At 46.8% G+C, this 12980-nt stretch overlaps 2 non-coding genes across 2 annotated transcripts; both read left to right on the top strand.

The window, feature by feature from the left end:
* The first annotated feature begins 7186 nt into the window (after positions 1 to 7186).
* trnav-uac (transfer RNA valine (anticodon UAC)) lies at positions 7187 to 7259 on the top strand. Its single transcript has one exon. It is a non-coding gene; the product is annotated as a tRNA-Val (tRNA).
* A 2858-nt stretch (positions 7260 to 10117) lies between these two features.
* On the top strand, positions 10118 to 10190 carry trnav-uac (transfer RNA valine (anticodon UAC)). The gene has a single exon. It is a non-coding gene; the product is annotated as a tRNA-Val (tRNA).
* The last annotated feature ends 2790 nt before the right edge of the window (positions 10191 to 12980 follow it).

Below are 12980 nucleotides of genomic sequence, written 5' to 3' on the forward strand. Positions count from 1 at the left end.
AGAGGTCGACGTATTGAAGGCATTCTAAGAGATTTTCCTTAACAAAGCGATATTTTGTTGCTTTGACAGTAAGAACTGCTTTTGCTCACATCGTCTCCACATCAGTCTCTCGCTCCAGTAAACACTCCAATCCAGCGTACATTGTTTCCATTCCAACACAGAAACGCGTCCTGTTCTCTCTCCTTCTGGGATAATCTGAATTGGCAATGCCATTCTTTGAATGGAGAAATGCAGTAGGGAGTTGTTAGTGCAGCGGCGATCTATTGGGCTAGTCATCTTTGGAGACTGGAACATGACAGCTGCTGTTAGTTAAATTCGCTGAATACAATCTGAAAAACAAACTCAATCTCAGGAACAGAGACAATAACTTTATGTTACTGAAAACTCATTCATTCATGTCCCTTCGAAAGGGGAATCTGCCGACCGTAACGAGTCCTGTCAACATGTGACTCCAGACCCACGACCATGTGGTTCCCCCATGAATGCCCTCTGACTCAGTTCAAGGTGAATTAAGAATGAACAACAAATGGTCTTCAGACCAATGATAGCCACATTCCATGGGAGAATAAGGAATAATAAAAATACATGAACAACGGGGAAAATGGGAATCGTGTCTGTGTGGACTCGAATTCAACTGTTTATCAAACTAAATAGAAACAAGGATACCCGCAGCGCCAAGAAGTCAGGGCCATAGGGTGACTGCAGGAAGGGATTCAATTCTCCGCTGAGGTGTAAACTCACTTGCTCAGTCACAATGCGCACAGGTCATTCACCACTCCCATATGTGAGAAGTGATCACTCAGGAGACCAACTGACAGAGTCACCAGCAAGTTAACAGATGACAGCAGGAGTTCGATTCTGCCGTTATTGAATCTGTTAATCTTAATCAGCAATGAACCATGTTTGGATGACTGTTTCCAGTGGAATTCCATTGTTTTCTGATGTAGACCGATGATTTAGACTTAGTTGTAGAAGCCATGATTTACAAGTTTGTTGATGATTCAACAATTGGTCGTGTAGTTAACTATGGTGAAGAATGCCAGGGACTGCAGGGATGCATCAATCAGGTGGAAAGGTAAAATGCTGAATGGAATTGAATCCAGACCAAAGAGTATTAATGGACTTTGGGAGAAGAAACAATAACAGTGAGTATTCTGTGTGGTGTAGACGTACGAAGAGATCTTGGAGTGGACATTCGCGATCGCTGAAGATCAATGGACAGTGGGGTCAGTTGGACGGAAGTGCGTAGCGTAGATCCTGGAGATCAGAATCAAGATTAGAGTGGTTCTGAAGAAGCACAGCAGGTCAGGCAGCATCCGAGTTGCAAAAAGAAATCATGTTTCGGGCAAAAGCCCTTCATCAGGACTATGATTGGGAGCCTCGAGGGTGGAGAGATAAACGGGACAGCTGGGTCTGGGAAGAATCTAGCTGACAGTGCAGCAGGTGGATGGAGGTGGGGTTAAAGATGATAGATCGGAGGTGAGGGTGGAGCGGAGAGGTGGGAAGGAAGGTAGACAGGTGGAACATGTCAGTAGGATGGTGCCAAGCTAGAAGGCTAGAACTCGGCGTAGGTGGGCGTGGGGAGATGCGTAATCTGGTGTATACCACATTGATGCCCTGGGTTTGAAGGTCACGATGTGGAAGGTGAGGCGTCGAATGATGAGGGAATGGCGGTGGAGGAGGCCCAGGACCTGCATGTTTTCGGGAGAGTGGGTGGGGGTGTAGTTGATGTGAGTCGTCATGGGGCGTTGGGGTTGAATGTTGCGAGTGTCCTGGAAATGTTCTCTGAAGCGCTCTGCGAGAAGGTGTCTGATGGCCCCAATGTAGAGGAGACTGCATTGGGAGGAAAGGATGAAATAAATGACGTGTGTGGAATTGCAGATGCACATTTGATGAATGTGGATGGCTCCATTGGAGCCTTGGAGGGGGAAGATGTGGATGCAGGTTTAGCAATTCCTGCGGTGGCGGGGAAGGTGCCAGGAGGGGAGGGTGGGTCATTGGAGGGCGAGGGCTTGACAAGGTAGTCGTGGAGGAAACAGTCTTTGTGAAAAGTGGATAGTGGTGGGGAGGGAAATATATCCCTCGAGGTCAGTGTTGGTGACATTTTTTTACAACCCCACTGACTCCCACAGCTATCTGGATCCCACCCTACTTCTTGCGCAAGTGTTATCCTGTATTCCCAATTCCTCCACCTCAATCGCATCTGCTCCCAAAGGACCAGTTCCACGACAGAACACAGCAGATGTCCTTCTTATTTAAAGACCGGAACTTCCCCTCCTTTTTGGTTGAAGATGCCCTCCAACGCATCTCATCCATGTCCCGTCCCACTGCCCACAAAGCCCACACCTCTAACCGCAACAAGGTTCTCATCTTCTATCCCACCAACCTCCACATAAATCACATCATCCGCTGACAGTTTCGCCACCTCAAAACGGACCGCACCACGATCCACTTTGTGCCAAGACCATTCGCTCCGTGACTGCCTAGTCAAGTCCACACCCTCCAATGACGAACCCTTTCCTCCTGGCACCGTCCCCTGTCATTGCAGGAACTGCAAAACCTGCGCCCACATGTACCCCCTCACCTCCATCCAAGGCTCCAAAGGAGGCTTCCATATCCATAAAATGTTCACCTGCACTTCCACACATGTCATTTATTGTATCCGTTGCTCCCAATGTGGCCTCCTCTAAACAGGGGAGACTGGATGTCTTCTCGCAGAGCACTTCAGAAAATATCTCCAGGACACCCGCAAGAATCAACCCCAGTGCGCCTTGACCAAACATTTCAACTCCCCCTCCCACACTCCCGAGGAAATGCAGGTCCTGGGCCTCCGCTATCGCCTCTGCCTCACCACCCGAGGCCTGGAGGAAGAAAGCCTCATTTTCCACCTTGCGACCCTTCAACGCCAAGGCATCAATTTAGACTTCAACAGTTTCCTCATTTCCCCTCCCTCTAACTTTCCCCAGTTGCAACTTCTAGCTCAACGCCGTCCTCCTGACCTGTCCCACCTATGCATTCTCATTCCCACCTATCCACTCCACCTTATTCTCTGACATATCACGTTCACCCCCCACCTCCATCCACTTACTGCGCTCTCAGCTACATTCTCCCAAGCCCCAACCCCTCCCATTTATCTCTCCATCCCATATGCTCATAGTCTCATTTCAGATAAAGGGCTTTTGCCCGAAACGTTCATTTTTCTGCTCCTCAGATGCTGCTGGACGTGCTGTGCTTCTTCAACATCACTTTAATCTTGAGGGGAATCAGTTGATTGAGAGGGTATTCGGATACTTTCTATTATTGAACAGAGGCTGTGGATGATAGTAAAACTTTAGCAACCAATAGTTTGGGGAACAGCTAAAGGACTCAGCACAAGTCTGGTCACCGCATAAAGCAACAGTTTTTTTTTATAAATTGTAAGATAAAAGATGAATGGCTGAAATATGCAATGTTGCCCATCAAGACCGTTTCACCATTCAATGAGTTTATCACTGATTCCTTTCCAAGTTAGGGTGCTATGTGCCTTCGAGGGTAACTTGCAAATGGTGACGTTTCGTTGCATCTTCCAACATTGTCCTTATAGTCAGTGCAGCTGTAGACGGGCGGCTGTGGCTTGCTTCTGTAGTGTAGGGGTCGTCACGTTCGCCTAAAAGCCAAAAGTCTCCCAGTTCGGAACTGGGCAGAAACTGCTATGTTCTTCAACTGCAGCCTTTCACATGGATAAAAACGGAGCTTTCTTGCTTGCTTTCCCATCTGCAAACCAGCCTTCGAATTTGCTAGAACAAATCTGCTCTCATAATAAAATGTAATGTAACTCCATTTAATTACTGTGCAAAGCATTGTAAAGATTTTCTCCAACCTGGTTCTGATCACATGCCATTCTGTTTGAGAGTGTAGTTACCGCCTTCTGATCCTTCCATAAAAAGCAGTACCGCATATGCATTCCTTTCGCATGCGGCTCGATTCAAAGACAGGGAAGAAGCAGATGCGCTGGTGTCACAGCGCACCACGGATTCCAGAACTCGTCTGTCTGTCAAATCTACCCCAAATTCGTCTCTGAAATGTGTCATTTGGAAGCTGTCTGTCGTTATTCAACGTGCGAGAGTTGTTACCAGAGGTCCTGAATCATGTTTTGGAGCAGTTCGCACGTTAGTGCTCATTCAATCAGCAACAGCAATGAAAGAAATTACACTCTCAGAGGAACCTCTGGACCTGCGCCTTCAGAGCGTCGCTAGTATAAAGGGCGCCCCGAGATCTAAGCCACGTTGGAACTGAAACGAAGGAATCGACAGAGAGGCTCCAGAATGACATCGAAACTGGGCAGAAACTGCTTTGTTCCTCAACTGCAGCATTTTACATGGACAAGAACGGAGTTTTCTTGCTAGCTTTCCCATCTGCAAACTGCCTTCGAATTTGCTTGAACAAATCTGCTCTCGTAGTGAAATGTAATGCAACTCCATTTAATTACTGTGCAAAGCATTGTAAAGTTTTTCTCCAACCTGGTTCTGATCATATGCCATTCGGTTTGAGAGTGTAGTTATCGCCTTCTGATCCTTCCACGAAAAGCAGTACCGCACTTGCATTCCTTGCGCAGGCGGCCCGTTTCCAAGACAGGGAAGAAGTTGATGCGCTGGTGTCACAGCGCACCGCGGATATCTGAACTAGTCTGTCTGTCAAATGAACCCCCAAAGTCGTCTATGAAGGACATCATTTGGAAGCTGTCTGTCGTTATTCAACGTGCGTGAGTTGTTACCAGAGGTCCTGAATCATGTTTTGGAGCAGTTCGCACGTTAGTGGCTCATTCAACCAGCAACAGCAATGAAAGAAATTACACTCTCAGAGGAACCTCTGGACCTGTGCTTTGATAGCGTCGCTAGTATTAAGGTGCGCCCCGAGATCTAACCACATTGGAACTGAAACGGAGGAATCGACAGAGAGGCTACAGAATGACATCGCATCCATTTGGTTTTCTTTAAATCACTGACGAGCAGGAAAATGTAAACTGGGAGGGCGAGTGGAGAAGTGAGGCAGTTGTAGCTCTGGTGAAATTCCTTCTTTGTGATTCACTCAGCAACCAGAGACGTGTGAAGGTGACTCAGGCGTGAGAGCTCTTCACATCGAGAACAAAAAAGCACTCAAGGGCACTTAGCACCTCTTCCGGAGTGGGGGTGGGGTGAGCTAATTACCTTTTGACTTCTGTTACTATGTTCAGAAACTGCCTTTTAGATTGATGTGAACAGAAACTGCATTTCTAATAAGCACCGTGGAGTTTAGCAAAATTTATTGAGTCGCTTCTCGTCGACTCAGTTGGTATCCCTGTGGCTCATATCCAGGTGTGAACATCTCTGCAGCGAATTGCACGGGTAAGGCAAAAAGGCAAGGAAAGTGGCATCTCGAACCGGCTCCGAGGTCAGAGCATCCTCACAATGTGATCTGTCGTTCTCGGATTGTAATGCTACCTCCGGTTTTAGGGTGGAGAACATTCTTTGGGACTCTTATTCTGCAAAACAGACACAGTGACTGTAACTCTGCTGTGCGGTATGATGTGGAACACGGCCTGCTCAGCTTTGTGCATTTTCCCTGTAGTCCGGTGTGTTTCATGTTCCGTGTAAACGTGAAAGTTGTCCTGTTTCGATCAAAGGGTGAAATCATTTAGCAAAGCAAGAATCGAAATTGCAGTAATGTCAAGCAGCTCATGGTAATTTGACCAAATCATAACCGATCGCATGTTCTCACGCACTCACAGATACATTTGTAGTTGAAAAGATTCTGAGAAGATAGACTCAGCTTACCATTGATAGTTGTCTGGATTGATGGGCTATCATTATCTGCTGCGAAATTGATATTGTAGACGGGCACATCCCAGCAGTTGTGCGAGTCGGAGAGGGATCATGGAACCCTTTTCACGTGGCTTTGCATCGGTTGTTATGCAGGAGCACAATTGGAAGTGCAAGAAAATGGGGCAGCGCGGCTGGCTGGTAGTGTGGCCGAGCGGTCTAAACCGCTGGATTAAGGGTCCAGTCTCGACAGAGGCGTGGATTCGAATCCCACCGCTGCCATTTCTGCTGATCGTTTCCAACGACGCAGTTTGTTAAAATGCTGTTTCGACTCCTGCTGCATTTCTGTTGAAAACCGAAGAAAATTGGGTTTGCTTCCTGGACAATTAACTGTGGTGTGGGAAAGTGCCGACTTTTCCGATGTCTGTGCTGTCATGATCGTTTTCGCCTCCCGCGTGGAAAATCGCAAACAGCTCTGCTGTCCCAGGCAAGTTGAGCGTTTACTGGAACCGAATGGCGACTGTGATTTCATTGCTGTTGTGAAACAAAGTCCTGCGGTGGCACGACTCGTCGTTATTTTGTTTTATGGCCAATGGGAAAATCGTTCCAATGAATTGCGATGTCACATGTTATTGAATTTCTCCCATTTCCTTCATTTCCGTCCTGCGGACATCGGAAGGGAAAGGTAATCTAATCGAGTCTGTGATTGGTGAAATTCACTTTTTCATGGCCCATTCTTATTGTGTTCTTTCTTTCTCTCTTTTCAGCATTGTCTGGGAAGTGGTGGTGCACTCAGGCTCCAGTATGTTTGAAAGAGCAGTTTGGAATTGCCCTGTTGTTAGTTGTGAGATTACTTTATGACTCATGCCCCCGGCCTGTCTCACATTTTGCATTCATGCTCGCTGCGTCTGAAAATGCATTTGGTTTGCCAGTTTTGTTTGTGTTCCGTGTTAAATGCTTTCTGTTTTGCGATTCGCTCAATACCTTACGAATTAACAGGGTTTCTGAGGTAACTTGCAGCTGCAAAAATCCTCAACTGAGAATCTGGGAAAATTTCCCGGAGTATGGTCAGTCGGAGCAAAAGTAAGGAAGTCGTTCGTTTCTGCAGTGTCTTACAACGCTACCTTTCCCGTGAGCAGTCGAACAGACGAAATGATTGTGCCACAGACTGCGACGGCAAGCTCCGCTAAAAAGTAATCCTTTACAGCCGGTGTAAGCAACACAATGTTATTGGCGCACACCGCGTGGAAACAGATACTTCGGTGTATCTCGTCCATGCTCACCACATAGCCAAAATTAAAGAAGTCCCATTAAACAACGAGCGATTGGAAACAGAAAGGTGAAAGGTAAAATGGCTTCAACTTTCAGTGCTGGGTGCCACTGAGCCTTAGCAGTAGCGACTGCGCCTTGTTTCTGTAGTGTAGTGGTCATCACGTTCGCCTTACGCGCGAAAGGTCCCCAGTTCGAAACTGGGCAGAAACTGCTTTGTTCTTCAACTGCGGCATTTTACATGGATAGGAGCGGAGTTTTCTTGCTTGCTTTCCCATCTGCAAACCTGCCTTCGAATTTACTTGAACAAATCTGCTCTCGTAGTGAAATGTAATGCAACTCCATTTAATTACTGTGCAAAGCATTGTAAAGTTTTTCTCCAACCTGATTGTGATCATATGCCATTCTGTTTGAGAGTGTAGTTACCGCCTTCTGATCCTTCCACGAAAAGCAGTACCGCACTTGCATTCCTTGCGCAGGCGGCCCGTTTCCAAGACAGGGAAGAAGCTGATGCGCTGGTGTCACAGCGCACCGCGGATTCCTGAACAAGTCTGTCTGTCAAATGTACCCCCAAAGTCGTCTATGAAGGACATCATTTGGAAGCTGTCTGTCGTTATTTAACGTGCGAGAGTTGTTACCAGAGGTCCTGAATCATGTTTTGGAGCAGTTCGCACGTTAGTGGCTCATTCAACCAGCAACAGCAATGAAAGAAATTACACTCTCAGAGGAACCTCTGGACCTGTGCTTTGATAGCGTCGCTAGTATTAAGGTGCGCCCCGAGATCTAACCACATTGGAACTGAAACGGAGGAATCGACAGAGAGGCTACAGAATGACATCGCATCCATTTGGTTTTCTTTAAATCACTGACGAGCAGGAAAATGTAAACTGGGAGGGCGAGTGGAGAAGTGAGGCAGTTGTAGCTCTGGTGAAATTCCTTCTTTGTGATTCACTCAGCAACCAGAGACGTGTGAAGGTGACTCAGGCGTGAGAGCTCTTCACATCGAGAACAAAAAAGCACTCAAGGGCACTTAGCACCTCTTCCGGAGTGGGGGTGGGGTGAGCTAATTACCTTTTGACTTCTGTTACTATGTTCAGAAACTGCCTTTTAGATTGATGTGAACAGAAACTGCATTTCTAATAAGCACCGTGGAGTTTAGCAAAATTTATTGAGTCGCTTCTCGTCGACTCAGTTGGTATCCCTGTGGCTCATATCCAGGTGTGAACATCTCTGCAGCGAATTGCACGGGTAAGGCAAAAAGGCAAGGAAAGTGGCATCTCGAACCGGCTCCGAGGTCAGAGCATCCTCACAATGTGATCTGTCGTTCTCGGATTGTAATGCTACCTCCGGTTTTAGGGTGGAGAACATTCTTTGGGACTCTTATTCTGCAAAACAGACACAGTGACTGTAACTCTGCTGTGCGGTATGATGTGGAACACGGCCTGCTCAGCTTTGTGCATTTTCCCTGTAGTCCGGTGTGTTTCATGTTCCGTGTAAACGTGAAAGTTGTCCTGTTTCGATCAAAGGGTGAAATCATTTAGCAAAGCAAGAATCGAAATTGCAGTAATGTCAAGCAGCTCATGGTAATTTGACCAAATCATAACCGATCGCATGTTCTCACGCACTCACAGATACATTTGTAGTTGAAAAGATTCTGAGAAGATAGACTCAGCTTACCATTGATAGTTGTCTGGATTGATGGGCTATCATTATCTGCTGCGAAATTGATATTGTAGACGGGCACATCCCAGCAGTTGTGCGAGTCGGAGAGGGATCATGGAACCCTTTTCACGTGGCTTTGCATCGGTTGTTATGCAGGAGCACAATTGGAAGTGCAAGAAAATGGGGCAGCGCGGCTGGCTGGTAGTGTGGCCGAGCGGTCTAAACCGCTGGATTAAGGGTCCAGTCTCGACAGAGGCGTGGATTCGAATCCCACCGCTGCCATTTCTGCTGATCGTTTCCAACGACGCAGTTTGTTAAAATGCTGTTTCGACTCCTGCTGCATTTCTGTTGAAAACCGAAGAAAATTGGGTTTGCTTCCTGGACAATTAACTGTGGTGTGGGAAAGTGCCGACTTTTCCGATGTCTGTGCTGTCATGATCGTGTTCGCCTCCCGCGTGGAAAATCGCAAACAGCTCTGCTGTCCCAGGCAAGTTGAGCGTTTACTGGAACCGAATGGCGACTGTGATTTCATTGCTGTTGTGAAACAAAGTCCTGCGGTGGCACGACTCGTCGTTATTTTGTTTTATGGCCAATGGGAAAATCGTTCCAATGAATTGCGATGTCACATGTTATTGAATTTCTCCCATTTCCTTCATTTCCGTCCTGCGGACATCGGAAGGGAAAGGTAATCTAATCGAGTCTGTGATTGGTGAAATTCACTTTTTCATGGCCCATTCTTATTGTGTTCTTTCTTTCTCTCTTTTCAGCATTGTCTGGGAAGTGGTGGTGCACTCAGGCTCCAGTATGTTTGAAAGAGCAGTTTGGAATTGCCCTGTTGTTAGTTGTGAGATTACTTTATGACTCATGCCCCCGGCCTGTCTCACATTTTGCATTCATGCTCGCTGCGTCTGAAAATGCATTTGGTTTGCCAGTTTTGTTTGTGTTCCGTGTTAAATGCTTTCTGTTTTGCGATTCGCTCAATACCTTACGAATTAACAGGGTTTCTGAGGTAACTTGCAGCTGCAAAAATCCTCAACTGAGAATCTGGGAAAATTTCCCGGAGTATGGTCAGTCGGAGCAAAAGTAAGGAAGTCGTTCGTTTCTGCAGTGTCTTACAACGCTACCTTTCCCGTGAGCAGTCGAACAGACGAAATGATTGTGCCACAGACTGCGACGGCAAGCTCCGCTAAAAAGTAATCCTTTACAGCCGGTGTAAGCAACACAATGTTATTGGCGCACACCGCGTGGAAACAGATACTTCGGTGTATCTCGTCCATGCTCACCACATAGCCAAAATTAAAGAAGTCCCATTAAACAACGAGCGATTGGAAACAGAAAGGTGAAAGGTAAAATGGCTTCAACTTTCAGTGCTGGGTGCCACTGAGCCTTAGCAGTAGCGACTGCGCCTTGTTTCTGTAGTGTAGTGGTCATCACGTTCGCCTTACGCGCGAAAGGTCCCCAGTTCGAAACTGGGCAGAAACTGCTTTGTTCTTCAACTGCGGCATTTTACATGGATAGGAGCGGAGTTTTCTTGCTTGCTTTCCCATCTGCAAACCTGCCTTCGAATTTACTTGAACAAATCTGCTCTCGTAGTGAAATGTAATGCAACTCCATTTAATTACTGTGCAAAGCATTGTAAAGTTTTTCTCCAACCTGATTGTGATCATATGCCATTCTGTTTGAGAGTGTAGTTACCGCCTTCTGATCCTTCCACGAAAAGCAGTACCGCACTTGCATTCCTTGCGCAGGCGGCCCGTTTCCAAGACAGGGAAGAAGCTGATGCGCTGGTGTCACAGCGCACCGCGGATTCCTGAACAAGTCTGTCTGTCAAATGTACCCCCAAAGTCGTCTATGAAGGACATCATTTGGAAGCTGTCTGTCGTTATTTAACGTGCGAGAGTTGTTACCAGAGGTCCTGAATCATGTTTTGGAGCAGTTCGCACGTTAGTGGCTCATTCAACCAGCAACAGCAATGAAAGAAATTACACTCTCAGAGGAACCTCTGGACCTGTGCTTTGATAGCGTCGCTAGTATTAAGGTGCGCCCCGAGATCTAACCACATTGGAACTGAAACGGAGGAATCGACAGAGAGGCTACAGAATGACATCGCATCCATTTGGTTTTCTTTAAATCACTGACGAGCAGGAAAATGTAAACTGGGAGGGCGAGTGGAGAAGTGAGGCAGTTGTAGCTCTGGTGAAATTCCTTCTTTGTGATTCACTCAGCAACCAGAGACGTGTGAAGGTGACTCAGGCGTGAGAGCTCTTCACATCGAGAACAAAAAAGCACTCAAGGGCACTTAGCACCTCTTCCGGAGTGGGGGTGGGGTGAGCTAATTACCTTTTGACTTCTGTTACTATGTTCAGAAACTGCCTTTTAGATTGATGTGAACAGAAACTGCATTTCTAATAAGCACCGTGGAGTTTAGCAAAATTTATTGAGTCGCTTCTCGTCGACTCAGTTGGTATCCCTGTGGCTCATATCCAGGTGTGAACATCTCTGCAGCGAATTGCACGGGTAAGGCAAAAAGGCAAGGAAAGTGGCATCTCGAACCGGCTCCGAGGTCAGAGCATCCTCACAATGTGATCTGTCGTTCTCGGATTGTAATGCTACCTCCGGTTTTAGGGTGGAGAACATTCTTTGGGACTCTTATTCTGCAAAACAGACACAGTGACTGTAACTCTGCTGTGCGGTATGATGTGGAACACGGCCTGCTCAGCTTTGTGCATTTTCCCTGTAGTCCGGTGTGTTTCATGTTCCGTGTAAACGTGAAAGTTGTCCTGTTTCGATCAAAGGGTGAAATCATTTAGCAAAGCAAGAATCGAAATTGCAGTAATGTCAAGCAGCTCATGGTAATTTGACCAAATCATAACCGATCGCATGTTCTCACGCACTCACAGATACATTTGTAGTTGAAAAGATTCTGAGAAGATAGACTCAGCTTACCATTGATAGTTGTCTGGATTGATGGGCTATCATTATCTGCTGCGAAATTGATATTGTAGACGGGCACATCCCAGCAATTGTGCGAGTCGGAGAGGGATCATGGAACCCTTTTCACGTGGCTTTGCATCGGTTGTTATGCAGGAGCACAATTGGAAGTGCAAGAAAATGGGGCAGCGCGGCGGGCTGGTAGTGTGGCCGAGCGGTCTAAGCCGCTGGATTAAGGCTCCAGTCTCGACAGAGGAGTGGGTTCGAATCCCACCGCTGCCATTTCTGCTGATCGCTTCCAACGACGCAGTTTGTTAAAATGCTGTTTCGACTCCTGCTGCATTTCTGTTGAAAACCGAAGAAAATTGGGTTTGCTTCCTGGGCAATTAACTGTGGTGTGGGAAAGTGCCGACTTTTCCGATGTCTGTGCTGTCATGATCGTGTTCGCCTCCCGCGTGGAAAATCGCAAACAGCTCTGCTGTCCCAGGCAAGTTGAGCGTTTACTGGAACCGAATGGCGACTGTGATTTCATTGCTGTTGTGAAACAAAGTCCTGCGGTGGCACGACTCGTCGTTATTTTGTTTTATGGCCAATGGGAAAATCGTTCCAATGAATTGCGATGTCACATGTTATTGAATTTCTCCCATTTCCTTCATTTCCGTCCTGCGGACATCGGAAGGGAAAGGTAATCTAATCGAGTCTGTGATTGGTGAAATTCACTTTTTCATGGCCCATTCTTATTGTGTTCTTTCTTTCTCTCTTTTCAGCATTGTCTGGGAAGTGGTGGTGCACTCAGGCTCCAGTATGTTTGAAAGAGCAGTTTGGAATTGCCCTGTTGTTAGTTGTGAGATTACTTTATGACTCATGCCCCCGGCCTGTCTCACATTTTGCATTCATGCTCGCTGTGTCTGAAAATGCATTTGGTTTGCCAGTTTTGTTTGTGTTCCGTGTTAAATGCTTTCTGTTTTGCGATTCGCTCAATACCTTACGAATTAACAGGGTTTCTGAGGTAACTTGCAGCTGCAAAAATCCTCAACTGAGAATCTGGGAAAATTTCCCGGAGTATGGTCAGTCGGAGCAAAAGTAAGGAAGTCGTTCGTTTCTGCAGTGTCTTACAACGCTACCTTTCCCGTGAGCAGTCGAACAGACGAAATGATTGTGCCACAGACTGCGACGGCAAGCTCCGCTAAAAAGTAATCCTTTACAGCCGGTGTAAGCAACACAATGTTATTGGCGCACACCGCGTGGAAACAGATACTTCGGTGTATCTCGTCCATGCTCACCACATAGCCAAAATTAAAGAAGTCCCATTAAACAACGAGCGATTGGAAACAGAAAGGT

Source organism: Chiloscyllium plagiosum, unplaced genomic scaffold (genome assembly GCF_037043375.1).
Source record: "Chiloscyllium plagiosum isolate Xiang-an unplaced genomic scaffold, Cpla_swu_hap1 HiC_scaffold_31, whole genome shotgun sequence".
Lineage (NCBI taxonomy): Eukaryota > Metazoa > Chordata > Chondrichthyes > Orectolobiformes > Hemiscylliidae > Chiloscyllium > Chiloscyllium plagiosum.